This window comes from Psammomys obesus, unplaced genomic scaffold (assembly GCF_907164565.1).
Source record: "Psammomys obesus unplaced genomic scaffold, mPsaObe1.curated_primary_1811, whole genome shotgun sequence".
NCBI lineage: Eukaryota > Metazoa > Chordata > Mammalia > Rodentia > Muridae > Psammomys > Psammomys obesus.
The window spans coordinates 13393963-13407540 of NW_026596069.1; the positions used below are offsets into that span (position 1 = coordinate 13393963).

The window sequence follows — 13578 nt, forward strand, 5'->3', positions numbered from 1 at the left end:
ATGCCGATCAGGTGCTGGCTTAAGCTATTTGGAGAATAAAAGAAGCGTTTTTTCTGCAGTAGATTGCAGTTGATTAAGTTGTTGCCTGGCGAGGTGAGGATTAACCCTTCTGCTGTGTGAGTGTTTATAAAGTGGATCGGAACAATTAGCTAGTTGGAGGGCTGATGGTGAGAGCCAGCACTCCCTGTGGAGTTAGAGAAGTTAGGGTTATGAAAAAGGAGGAGAGTAGGTTGATCCCTACAGTAATGAAAGAAAAGCTAGGAAGAGTTGGGAGAGGATGAATATGATCAAACCACATCGTACAAAACCCTCAAAGAACTAATTATATATTTATCTCATATACTTATGTATTATAAGTTATATATTATATTTGTGTGTACATTATATATGTGTGTGTCATACGTACACATACACAAACATAGATATTTACACACTGAAGTATTTACATAAATTTATACACATGGCCAAATATGCCCATTAATATCCTATTAATCTCTTAGTTGAAAAGGTCTAGAGGTAATTAAAACCTTTCTCGTGTGTGTGTGATTCTTTTTTTGCTGTTGTGCCTTTCTATTGTTCTTTTACAGAATACTAGAATACCTCATCAAAAACTAATTTAGGGGAGAAATTATTTATTTTAGCTTCCAGTTATACAAAGGGCTATCATGCCTCATGTTGGGTAAAATATGGCAACAGGCAGGGACAGCCCGGGGGCAGAAGCAGGAAGCTGATGCATTTCTTCCAGCAAGGATCCACTCCTTCTACAACGAAGACTGCAGAAGGCCATCACCAACTGACATCCAACTATCTGATTGTTTGGGTCCACTTTAACGTACAACATAGTAGCAGAGAGGGATAGCGTAATCAACTGGAATCTACTACATAGGTGAAGCTTTGACTGCGTTGAGTCCAGCTCTTCATCCATTCTCTGTTGTAATGAAGGTTCTGTAAACTTCTTAAAGAGTAGAGCAACCAAGGAAGAAGTGGGCAAACACATAAGCCTGTAGGAAAAGCACACACAGGTATTTGTGTATATGTACATATAAATATTGCATATATGTGTATACATATTTACACATAAATGTTTATGTGATGATATGAATAAGGTCCATGGTGATAGCAATAAAAATTTGGAAGACAAGGTGAAAAATCTCCTCTACTCTTTAAGAAGTTTACAGATTGAGACAATCCTGTGAGACCTGAAAGGCTAGGGTCAGATAGTAGGGAAGAGGACCTCCCCTCTCAGTGGACTAGAGGAGGGACATAGGCGGAGAAGAGAGAGGGAGGGTGGAGTTGGGAGGAGACATGAGAGGGGGCTACAGCCAGGATACAAAGTGAATAAATTCTAATAAATAATAATAATGAAAAAAATTAAAAAGATTTTAGCAAGGAATTCTTACAACCTTCAGGACAAGGTCAATGTCAACAAGGTCATTAAATGCTGATGGGATGAGAATGGTACGTCAAACATCTGCTCTTCCTCCCCAAAACCCACATCCTCAGTCTACTTATCTGAGAGACATCACGCAGACTTCAGCAGTAGCCCGTGCTGAGGAATACTCAGGGGTGCTTCTTAGAATCATCCCAGACATCCAAACCCAGGAGAATTGGGGAAAGCTGCAGAAGTGACAGGAATCAAACAAGATACAGCAAGGAAAATGAATAGTGTGCCTTGCGTGGGATTGTGGAAGCGAATCTGAGCACACCTGAGCTTTAGGTACTGAAGTATTTACATAATATAAACAAGATACATAATATAATTTACATACAATTTACATATGCAAATATAATTTACATAATATAAACAAGATACAGCAAGGAAGATGGATCGCGTGCCTTGCGTGGGATTGTGGAAGCAAATCTGAGCACACCTGAGCTTTAGGTACTGGGCTTGTGTTACTTTGTTAATGGCATCAAATATCTCGCTCATGATTAGATGACAGTGACAGGGAAACAGGGCAAACGGTGTGAGAGAGCTTTTGTCTATTCCTTTATGACTGCTTATAAAGGGTAACCTGCACCTGTGTTTGTTTGAAAAATACAATCATGTGAAACATCTGGGCACATCTACTCCAGCACGGTTACCACGACTTTCTCGGAGGGATAGGCCAGCTCTTTCTAACTGCTCACCAACATGCTCATCCGTTGTCATTTCTGTCTTCTTCACGAAATACATATTGTTTGTAACAATATCTTCGGCAATAAAAGGAGGCTCCTTTAGTTGCCAAACTATAAAATATGAAGGTTATCGTAAAAGGTGTCACATTAAAAATAAATCCTGACTACTACATCATATTTGACTAAATTTAATATTTGAATTCCCCTCCAGCCCCAGCTCTCCTCAGCTTGAACATAAATACTCATTTTCTCTGTACTTCTCAGAACAATGTATGTAAGTTGTCAAAGTAATAAAGAAATAAGAGTGGTAAAACTGAAATCCTAGGAATCAGACTGTGAAGGCTACTCTATGCTGTAGGAGGCTGACCAAAATAAATAACACTATGATTTCCTATGGCGCACTCAGGGCAGATTCCCTCGAACACCCGAAAAACAAATTACGGACAGTCCAATACACCCAGACCCCAATCACAGGAGACGGTGAAGGTAAGATCATGCAAGAAAAACTGATGATTCTGTGCAGTCATGGGATGAACACAAGCCGTATGAACACAGGGTGAATATTTCTACATTGATGGAGGGAATGAGTCAAGTTCCTTTTCAGTAGTTTGGGGAAACTATACAGTGATGAAACGAACACAAAATTCAATTTTCCACACCAAAATGATAGTTTTTGGTGTGTCTTTCATGACCTCCATCAAGAGTTCTGGTAGCGGTGGATGCAAAACTCAGTGATCATCTGGATGCTCTAATTTGTTGTGGGCTTGTTGCTATTTCTTAATCCAGAGATAGGGAGCATGGAGCTGGTTCCTTTACAGTTGTCCATCTTTAACATGGTGGCAGCTGATCAGCTAGTATCTCAAAGTACACTTTCAAAAAATGGAACCCTAACTGCCTCTGTCTCTTTGCTTACTCACTCTCTTTCTTGCTCTCTTTCCCTCTCTTCCTCCCACTCACCACTTCTCTCTCTTTTCTCTCTCTTCCTTTTTTCTGTTTGTTTGTTTGTTTCTTTGTTTGTTTCTTTCTTTCTTTCTTTCTAGACAAAGTTTCACTATGGTTGACCTGAAACTTTCAATGTGGGTGGACCAGGCTAGCCACAATCTCACAGAGATCTCTCTGCCTCTGTTCCCATGTGTGGAGATTAATGGCATGTCCTACCATAACTGCTAAGCATATATTTTCATTTTTCAAGCATGAGTAAAAAAAGTAGAGGAAGAGAAGCTGATTATTGCTGAGTAATTCAGGCCTGCAAGTGTTGTACAATTAGCCAAATGCCTTTAGTAATTAGCTAAAAACACAAAAGATGTCCAAAGGAAAATAATATAATACACACAAAGTCAAATGTGATATTGTTAACTACAGACAAATGTGTAGCATATGACTCCACTGTGTGGAATTAACTAAGCTAATTTACTTGTTCCATGATGAGGCTTTAGTTCAAGGCAGAAATGTACATATACAATATGTACAGTCTACAATAATTTAAAAAAATGGTGTGACCTAGTTGATTCAGCATAAGGAAAAAATAACAAAATTAAAAATAAATTAAAGCCCCCAAAGCTTCACTTTTAACCAGTAGGAAACATTCTCTTTTTAAGTCAGATGTCCTTAGTGAAATCTAATAGAAAATAATTATGAAGTACATTAAAATTCATGGAGTTGATTTTAATTCATCAAAAACTTGCTTTTATCCCCTTACTCCAAAAGCTGCTGTGGAGAACAGCTGAATAAATTTAATGGGTAAAATGGAAAAGAAAGAACCCAGGAGCTGACACTAAGTTTAAAAGGTGAGGGAACAGGAGAAACAGCATTGAGCTGTATGCAGACCTGAGAACTGAACTAGGCTTGTGTGCTTACAGAGATACAGATCACATCCTTTTCCACACACCAGACAAAACTTTTAAGCCGTGTGCAAGTTTGCCTGTCTATTGCTACTCATACAGCAGATGTTTCCAATCTACTGTTTTCCAGGATTGCCAATGCCTGAGATAGTGCTACAGTTGCGTCGCATTAGGATGGGAGGTAGCCATGTCATGCACAGCCTCTTATTCTCTACACCACGTGAGTCAACATTACTGGAGCTGCCTATAACGTACACAGCTTCTTGAATCCCATTCCTCATGTATCAGTTCTGATGGCAGAAACTCAGGATCCTCCAAGGATCTCAGCATCCCAGAGGAACTCTAATCCAGGCCAAGATGGGTAATTACCAAGTAAGACATACAGGTAATGGGACTGGAGACACAGCCCAGTAGTTACGAGTATTTGCTGCTATTGCAGTGGATCTGGGTTCAGTTCTCAGCTCCCGTGTTAGAGCTCAGAAGCGTCCCTAACTCTGGAGTCAGAGGAAAAGCTGCCCTCTGCTGCCCTCCACAGGGTTCAGTTAGACACACGGAAGCAAAACATTCATACACGTAAAATAAAAAGAAATAAACCTTCTTTAAAAGATACTCAATTACTGAATGTAAAACTTGAAATGAGGCGTAATGAGATAACACCTGAATTTGTTTAATTACAAAATTAAATAAAACATGTCTAAGAATATCACAATATAAATAAAACATTTAGCAGTGCCGGTTCGATTTCAAATAGTCTTAGCATTGTTGGAAAGAGTTTGTTTGCAAATTATTCTTTCTCTCTTCAAAACAACCATGAATGGTGCTGAATTTGGGGTAAAAATATGAAAACGCTGCAGTGGCGCTGTGCATGTGATTGTTGTGCTTTATAGTTTATCTCCAAGTCATTCTCTAAGCTTTGTCTTTAATAATGTTAATTCCCTGGGGAAAAGTAAAAGGGATAAAAGGAACAGAAAGAAAGGGGTGAAGGAGCCTCTTGCATGCAGGAGTCCAGCAAGTAAATGCTTATTTAAGACAAGACAGAACAGAGGGTCTAAGTTCCCAAGTAAGGGGACCAGGAGTTGCATCTGTCATGAATTCGGTTGCCTGCTCTTCCATCATTTGACCCTGGTGATGCAGTCTTGCCAGGCCATAGAGGAAGGGGATCCAGGCAGTTCTGATGAGACTTGATATGGGCAGATGGCAGAGGAGGAGAACTCCCACTTTCAGTGGATTAGGGGAAAGGGACAGAGGAAAGAAGAAGGGAGGGTAGGACTGGGAGATTTGGGGGGAGGGGGCTTCAATTGGAATATATAATAAATAAATTGTAAAAATAAATAAAAGAAAAAAGATAAGACAGAGAAGTGAATATTTCTATTGCTGGACGTATCTCCTGACTTGTTTATACAAATTACTAGTTCCATCATTAAATCTGATGAACTGTTATAGAACTACAAAATCAAATTTTGATTAGCTGACTTAAGACCATCCAGAAACATAATTCAAGTAACATAAACTAAGTTATTTTATACCTTCTTAATTTAACGCAAGGAAAACCACACACATCTCCGAATATGTCAACAGAGGGGAATTAAAAGCTTACTCCTCTAGGCATGTATGCAGCTAATCCCACAAGAGAAAAACAAAGAGTCACATCCTTGCAAAGCCAAAATCTGACTGAAAACCTTCTAATCAAAGAGCTAAAAAATTTAAAAGTCACGTGAGTGCCTGGTCCAAAGACTGATGAAAGAAAGAAAAGACAGTGTGGACATGAAAACCCAAATCTTCCCTATCTTTTGCTGCCCTCTCTCGAGATCCTCCCAAGCTCATTTTCCTCCTTAAAATTTTTAGCCTCACAATTACATTTAGGCTTTCCAATTTGTCCTGTTTGTAGGTGGCGTTCAGCCTCCCTAATTATGAGATAAATCCACATTTCTATGTTGGAAAGAATGTGGAGATGTTCGTAGTCCTCTGATGAGAATCTTACTGCTTAGGGTCACTTAAGAGCAGCAAGCGTTCCAGAGCCACAAAACCATTGCTTCCTCTTCGTTTTTTGATTCTGGCTCAAAAAAAAATGCCTTCTCAGGAGCAGCTGTTAGTCATTCAGCTGAATGAGCAGTCTGTAAAACCAAGCGAGCTGCCACTGGGTGGCAGCAGAAATTTGATAAATAATAACTTCCTGAGTGTAATTCCTTACTGCTTCAGTCTGTTTGCTTAGCACATCAAAAGGCAGCTTTATTGCCATCAAAAGTATCTTTTGCTAGATAATGCTCATGGAATTTATTGCGGTGATGGAAACAGGATACTCGATTTGAGGAAAACAAGCATTAGAAGCAATAAACTTTACAACTCTGCCCTCTGTGAATATAGTATAAATGTTAATACTATTCAGGATGACATCAGAGTTGATCATTGATTAATTCCTAGTTACTAAGATTTCCATTGATTTATAATTTTGCTCAAACAATTTCTATATATTCAGAGAAAAATACTGAAGAATTTAGAACAAATAGAATAAAATTACTTAAGAGTTCTATATTTAAATGTCAGAAATTATTTGTTATCATATATAAAGTCATAATTACTATGTAATTATTGAGGCTAGCTTTTCATAACTTTTTGTTTAATGTATTGAAAATTATACCCTCTTGCCATTAAAATCCTTTCATAATTTTCTTTAATGACTGTATATTTCCTTGTATAGCTAGCTTGACTGAAATAACCAATTCCTTTTTGTTAAATATTTGCCAGTATTTCGAATACTCACTCTCAGAGGCAAATGTTGGTTTTGAAGTGCAGGTAGCTGCTGGTGGAGTTAATCTTTTAATGCTACGTGTTAAAGTCATATTTCTACGTTGCAGTGATTCTAGGCCTATGCCCTCACACCTTTCTGCTGGCCACCTCCTGCTTAGAATCGCTCACAGCAGCCCCATGTCACACCGTGAAGTCCAGTGTTCTGAATCTTTTTTTTTTTTTAACAGACTTAATTCACTTTATTTTTTTCTGTATAAAAAAACCCTATGTGGTAGCCACAGCTGGAGCCTGTGTCCTCTGAACAGAGACTCTGCTGTTCTGCTGTAGGCTTTCATGAGATCATCAGTGAATTCCTGATAAGGAGACTCGGTGAACACAGTCTCTTTCCAGATGTCAGGTAGCTGTAGGTCTTGGAGATGGCATTAAAGGTGGTCTTGGCAAAGTTGCCCAGGGTGGCAGTGTAGCCCCTGGCTGATGTGTAGCAATCATCAATACCGGCCATCATTAGTAGCTTCTTGGGCACAGGAGCAGAGACGATGCCAATGCCTCTGGGGGCAGAGATGAGACTCACCAAAACAGAGCCACAATGGCCTGTTTCTTTGCTTGGGACCATGTGGGGCTCGTCAACCTTGTTCACCTAGTAGCCTCTCCACAAGGGATGATAAAAAGCTTGGCCAAGATGATGGCTCCTTGGATGGCAGTGGCTACCTTCTTGGAGTGCTTAACAACAAGACCAATGTGACCAATTGTAGTCCCCAACAGCAACAAAAGCCTTGAACCTGGTATGCTGGCCAGCCCGTGCCTGCTTCTGCACTGGCATGATCTTTAGAACCTCGTCCTTTAGGGATGCACCCAGGAAAAAGTCAATAATCTAGGATTCCTTAATGGGCAGGGGGAAGAGGTAGATCTCCAAAGATTTTATCTTCATGCTCTTTTTTGTTTTGTTTTGTTTTGTTTTTGTTGCGTTCTTGTTTTATTAAATTTTTATTTTTTATATTAATTACAGTTTATTCATTTTGTATCCCAGCTGTAGCTCCCTCCCTCATTCCCTCCCAATCCCACCCTGCCTCCCTCATCTCCTCCCATGCCCCTCTGATTGGGGAAGTGCTCCTCCCCTTCCATCTGACCCTAGCTTATCAGGTCTTATCAGGACTGGCTGCCTTGTCTGTCTTCCTCTGTGGCCTGGCAAGGCTGCCTCTCCCTCAGGGGGAGGTGATCAAAATGCCAGCCACTGAGTTCCTGTCGGAGACAGTCCCTGTTCCCCTTACTAGGGAACCTACTTGGACACTGAGCTGCCATGGGGCTACATCTGAGGAGGGGTTCTAGGTTATATCTATGAATGGTCCTTGGTTGGAGTATCAGTCTCAGAAAAGATCCCTGTACCCAGATTTTTTGGTTCTGTTGCTGTCTTTGCGGCATTTCGGTCTCCTCCAGGACTTACTATCTCCCCCTTCTTTCATAAGATTCCCTGCACTTTGCCCAAAGTTTGGCTATGAGTCTCAGCATCTGCTTTGATACACTGCTGGGTAGAGTCTTTTAGAGGCCCTCTGTGGTAGGCTCCCAAGTACATAACAAGGACATTTGCTCAACCATGTTTGTAGCAGCTTTATTCATAATAGCCAGAACCTGAAAACAACCCAAATGTCTTTCAATGGAGAAATGGATACAGAAATTGTGGTACATTTACACAATGGAATACTACTCAGCAAGTAAAAACAAGGAAATCATGAAATTTGCAGGCAGATGCTAGGATCTAGAAAAGATCAACCTGAGTGAGATTATCCCAGGAGCAGAAAGACATACATGGTATATATTGCCTTATAAGTGGATATTAGTCATATAATATAGGATAAACATGCTAAAATCTGTACACCTAAAGAAGCTAAGTAAGGAGGACCCTGGGTAAGATGATCAATCCTCATGCAGAAGGACAAATGGGATGGACATTGGAAGAAGGAGAAAATGGGGAACAGGACAGGAGCCTTTCTTCAGGCTCTTAATGAGGCAGCTTGGCTTGTTGACAGTTAGGCAGGCTTTACCCCCACAACCCAAGGCCTCAACCATGGACATGCCCCCAGATCCTCTGGGCCCTCCTGCTGCACCCATGTCATCTGCCATTTGGTGTTTTCCCATAAAATAAGAAGCTGCGATTCTGAGTCTTAACAATCTGTCTGGCCTATTTCAAAGCAGCCTGAATTTTCAGAGTCACTATTATGTTGAATAACATTATCCAGCCAGAGAACCTCAGAAGTCACAGTAAGAAGGAATGGACAAATGTAAGAAAACCAGTACACTGAAGTTATCTCAGTTTTTGTTGTTGTTGTGTTGTTTTGTTTTTCATTAAATGATGATGTACCTTGAAGCTAGGTTCAAGTCAAAGTTTTGGAATTGGTTATTTTAAATAAGCATTTCTTTCCTCCCTTGCCCCTCCCTCCCGGAGACAGAGTTTCTCTATCTTTGTAGACCAGGCTGGCCTTGACTCACAGTAATTCACCTCCCTCTGCCTCTCAGAATGCTGGGATTAAAGGCGTGTACCACTATGCCTGGCCTCTTTCTTCCTTCCTTCCTTTCTTTCTTCCTTCCTTTCTTTCTTTCTTTCTTTCTTTCTTTCTTTCTTTCTTTCTTTCTTTCTTTCTTTCTTTCTTTCTTTCTTTCTTTCTTTTTTTCTTTCTTTCTTTCTTTCTTTCTTTCTTTCTTTCTTTCTTTCTTTCTTTCTTTCTTTCTTTCTTTCTTCTTAACCACTTTGCATCCTGATTGCAGACCTACCCCCCCGCTTCTGCCAGTTGCCACTTCTCCCAGTTCTCCCCCATTCTCCCCTTTCCTCCTCAGAGAAGAGGGAGGTCCCCATAGGTGGTCATTGAGTAGAGAGTTGTTCAGTTTCCTTGAATCTGTTGTTTCTGTTGTTGAAGCCCAGCTTTAATCCATGGTGATCTAATAAGATACAAGTATCTTTGTGACTAACTATATTGTCAATTTTAAAGAAGTTTTTGTGAGGTGCTGAGAAGGTACGTTCTTTTGTGTTTGAGTGAAAAGTTCTGCAAAGATCCTTTAGATTAATTTGATTCATTCATTTCATTTGTTAGTTTTATTATTTTTTCTGTTTAGTTTCTGCATCAATTACCTATCTTTTGGTAAAAGTGGGGTGTTGAAATCTACCATTATTAATGTGTGGGGTTCAATGTGTGATTTAACCTTTAGTAATGTTTCTTTTATGAATGTGGGTGCCCTCATATTTGGAGCATTGGTATTCAGAATTGACATGGCCTCCTGATGACTTTTTTTTCTTTGATGAGTATGAAGTGTCCTTCCCCATCTCTTTTGACTAATTTTGGTTGAGTGTCTATTTCTCTAGATATTAGAATGGCTACTCCAGCTTGCTTGTTGGGTCCATTTTTCTCTGAAAAGCTTTCTCCAGCCTTTTGCTCTGAGGTAATGTCTACTGTTGTGCTGAGGAGTGTTTCTTATATAAAAAGGAATAATGAATCCTCTTTAAGAATCCATTCTTTTAGCCTGTGTCCTTTTATTAAGGAATTGAGTCCACTGGTGTTGACAGATATTAATGACCAACAATTTTTATTTCCTTTATTTTGATGTTTGTGTTGGTACTGTGTGTGTGTGTGTATGTATGTGTGTGTGTGTGTGTGTGCGCGCGCACTTCCTTTCTTTTGTTCTTGCTGGTGCGAGGCTATTTATTTTCTTGGGTACAGTTAACTTCCTTGGGTTGGAGTTCTCTGTCTATAATATTCTGTAGGAATATTATAGATTTGTGCATACATATTGTTTAAATTTGGTTTTGTCATGAAATATCTGGTTGTCTTTATCTAATGGTGATTGAAAGTTTTGTTGGATATAGTAATCTGGGGCAAACATGTGTGCTCTCTTTGGTCTACAGGACATCTTCTCAGAGCGTTCTGGTTTTTAGAGTCCCTGCTGAGAAATCAGGTGTAATTGTGATAGGTTTGTTTTTGATATGTTACTTGGCCTTTTCCCCTTGTAGCTTTTGGTATTCTTTATTTGCTCTGTACATTTACAGTTTTGATCCTTATGTGGGAGGAGGATCTTCTCTTCTGGTCCAGTGTATTTAGTATTCTGTAAGCTTCTTGTATTTTTATAGGCATCTCTTTCTTTAGGTTGGAGAAGTTTTCTTCTATGATTTTGTTGTAAATATTTTCTGGTCCTTGACTCAGAAAATTTTTTTTTTCTTCTATTCCTATTATTCTTGGGTTTTGTCTTTTCATAGTGTCCCTGATTTCTTGGAAATTTTGAATGAGGAACTTCTTAAAATTTAATTAATTTATTTATTACAATTTATTCACTTTGTATTCTCTCTGCAGCCCCCTCCCTTGTCTCCTCCCAGTCCCACCCCCCTCCGTTTTCCTCTATGTCCTTTCCCTAGGCCCCTTATAGGGAAGGTCCTCCTCTCCTTCTATCTGACCCTAGCTTATCAGGTCTCATCAAGGCTGGCTACAACATCTTCCTCTGTGGCCTGGCAAGGCTGCATGCCCCAGGGGGAGGTGATTAAAGAATTGGCCACTAAGACAGCCCCAGGTCAGGAACTTTTTAGCTCTAACCTTTTCTTTGGCTGATGTATCAATTTCTTCAATTGTATTATCTACCCCTGAGGTTCTCTTCTCCATCTCTTATATTCTGTTGGTGATGTTTATGTCTGTAGTTCTTTTCCTCTTACCTAAGTTCTTCATTTCCAGGATTCCCTCAGTTTTTGTTTTCTTTATCATTTCTATTTCCATGTTCGGGTCTTGACACATTATATTCACTTAACCCGTTTGATTGTATTTTTCCGTATTTCTTTAAGGAGTTTATTTGTTTCCTCTTTAAAGTCCTCTATCTTTTTAATTGTGTTTTCCTGTACCTCTTTAAGGGATTTATTTGTTTCCTCTTTAAAGGCCTCTATCATCTTCATAAGCATAGATTTAAAGTCATTTTCTTGTGTTTCTAATGTGGTGGAATATCCAGGGCTTGCTATAGTAGGATATTTGAGTTCTGGTGGTGACATAGTGCCCTGGCTCTTTTTTTTTTTTTTTAATTCTTTATTAATTACATTTTATTCACTTCGTATCTCCCCTGTGGTTCCCTCCCTCCTCCCTTCCCAATCCCTCCCTTCCTCCATCCTCTGCATGCAAGTCCATCCTTTCCCCAAGTCCACTGATAGGGGAGGTCTTCTTGTTCTTCCTTCTGATCCTAGTCAATTATGTCTCATCAGGAGTGGCTGCCTTGTCTTCTTCTGTGGCCTGGTAATGCTGCTTCCCCCTCAGGGGGAAGTAATTAAAGAGCAGACCAATCAGTTCATGTCAGAGACAGTTCCTGTTCCTATTACAATGGAACCCACTTGGATACTGAACTGCCATGGGCTACATCTGTGCAAGGGTCTTAGGTTATCTCTATACATAGTCCTTGGTTGGCTCAAGCTGTACTATAGAGCAACAATACTAAAAACTGCATGGGACTGGCATAGAAACAGACTGGTGGATGATTATGTTCCATTTATTTCCAGAAGCAAGTAAAGTATTTGTAATAAATAAAATTTATTTTATTGCAGCTTTGTAATTTAAAAAAAAAGATGAGTAGAGTTGTAGGACAGATGTTGGAACCATGTGTCCCTACAGTCCTGACAGTCTTTCCTGAGAAGGTGGGCAGAACTGTGGGCTGGAGGTGGGATCATCCAGGGGCCTGGGAGCCCTCCATGGAAAGGTGCATAGAGCCTTGGGCTGGAGGATGAAACTGTGTGTTCCTCAGGTTCTTGCAGGCTTCTACAGGAAGCCATGGACAAGAGGCTTGATGAGCCTGGAGCTGGGTAGCCCTCCTTAGAAGTTTAAATGAGCATTTTCATATACAATTTCTTTGAATTGCTCTTTCTCTCCGGTCCCATTCCCCTACCCTTCCAACTGGTTGGGCCCCTTCCTTTCCTTAACGCTGGCCTTCTACTTTCAAGTCATGGGCATTCTACTTTGCTTGTAGTTTCTCCTCATTTCACTTCAAAATCCTCTCCCTTTCTCATGATACTCTTCCTAGTTCCATGTCCCCAAACATAAAAATTAAAGGTAATGATCTGCATCTGTGTATGAGAGAATACACAAAGTCTGTATATTTCTGAGTCTGAATGATTTTGCTCAATATGAAGCTCTCAAGTTTATCTAGTTTCCTGAAAATACTACAATTTCGTTTTGTTTGGAAGATAAATAAAATTCACTGTGTACGTGAACCACATTTTCTTTCTTTTAGTTTTAAGGGCTTATTTGTTTTATTTTACGTGCATATGTGTGCCTGAATATGTAAATGATCACTTTATGCATGTCAGAGCTATCAGAGCCAGAAGAGGGCTCAGAGTTTTGGGACTGGAGCAGAATGACTAGAATACTTTTAGTGGTAGAGTCATTTTCACAATATTATTGCCAAGACATGAGGATGGACCTTCTCTCCATTGTTTGCCAACTCTTCCATTTCCTTAGTGCCTTAAAGTTTTGACTATAGAGATTCTTTACTGATTTGCTTACATTTATGGCAAAACATGATATTTTTAGAACTTTTATAAATAGATTTTTTTGCAGTTATATACCACTTATATACAAGAAAGCTACAGACTTTTGTGTGTTGGCTTTCTGTCCTAGGATTCTGCTGAAAGCATCAGACTTATTGTTTTTCTGATGGAACATTTTAGGTTCTTTTAGGTATAGGACAGCGTCATGTGCAACATAAATAGCTTGATTACTCCTTTTCCATTTGGAATTCCTTTTATTTCCTTCTTTTGTTCTATCACTTGGATGAGATTTCATCCTTGTGTTGAATAAGAGTGGAGACAGAAGGCATCCTTCAGCAGTTCTAGACTTTAAAGTAAGTGTTCTCATTATTTTCC

General features: G+C 39.6%; 1 pseudogene; it reads right to left on the bottom strand.

Annotated features, from left to right (window-relative positions):
- Window positions 1-6971: 6971 nt before the first annotated feature.
- Window positions 6972-7635, bottom strand: LOC129690136 (40S ribosomal protein S2-like; annotated as a pseudogene).
- Window positions 7636-13578: the final 5943 nt, after the last annotated feature.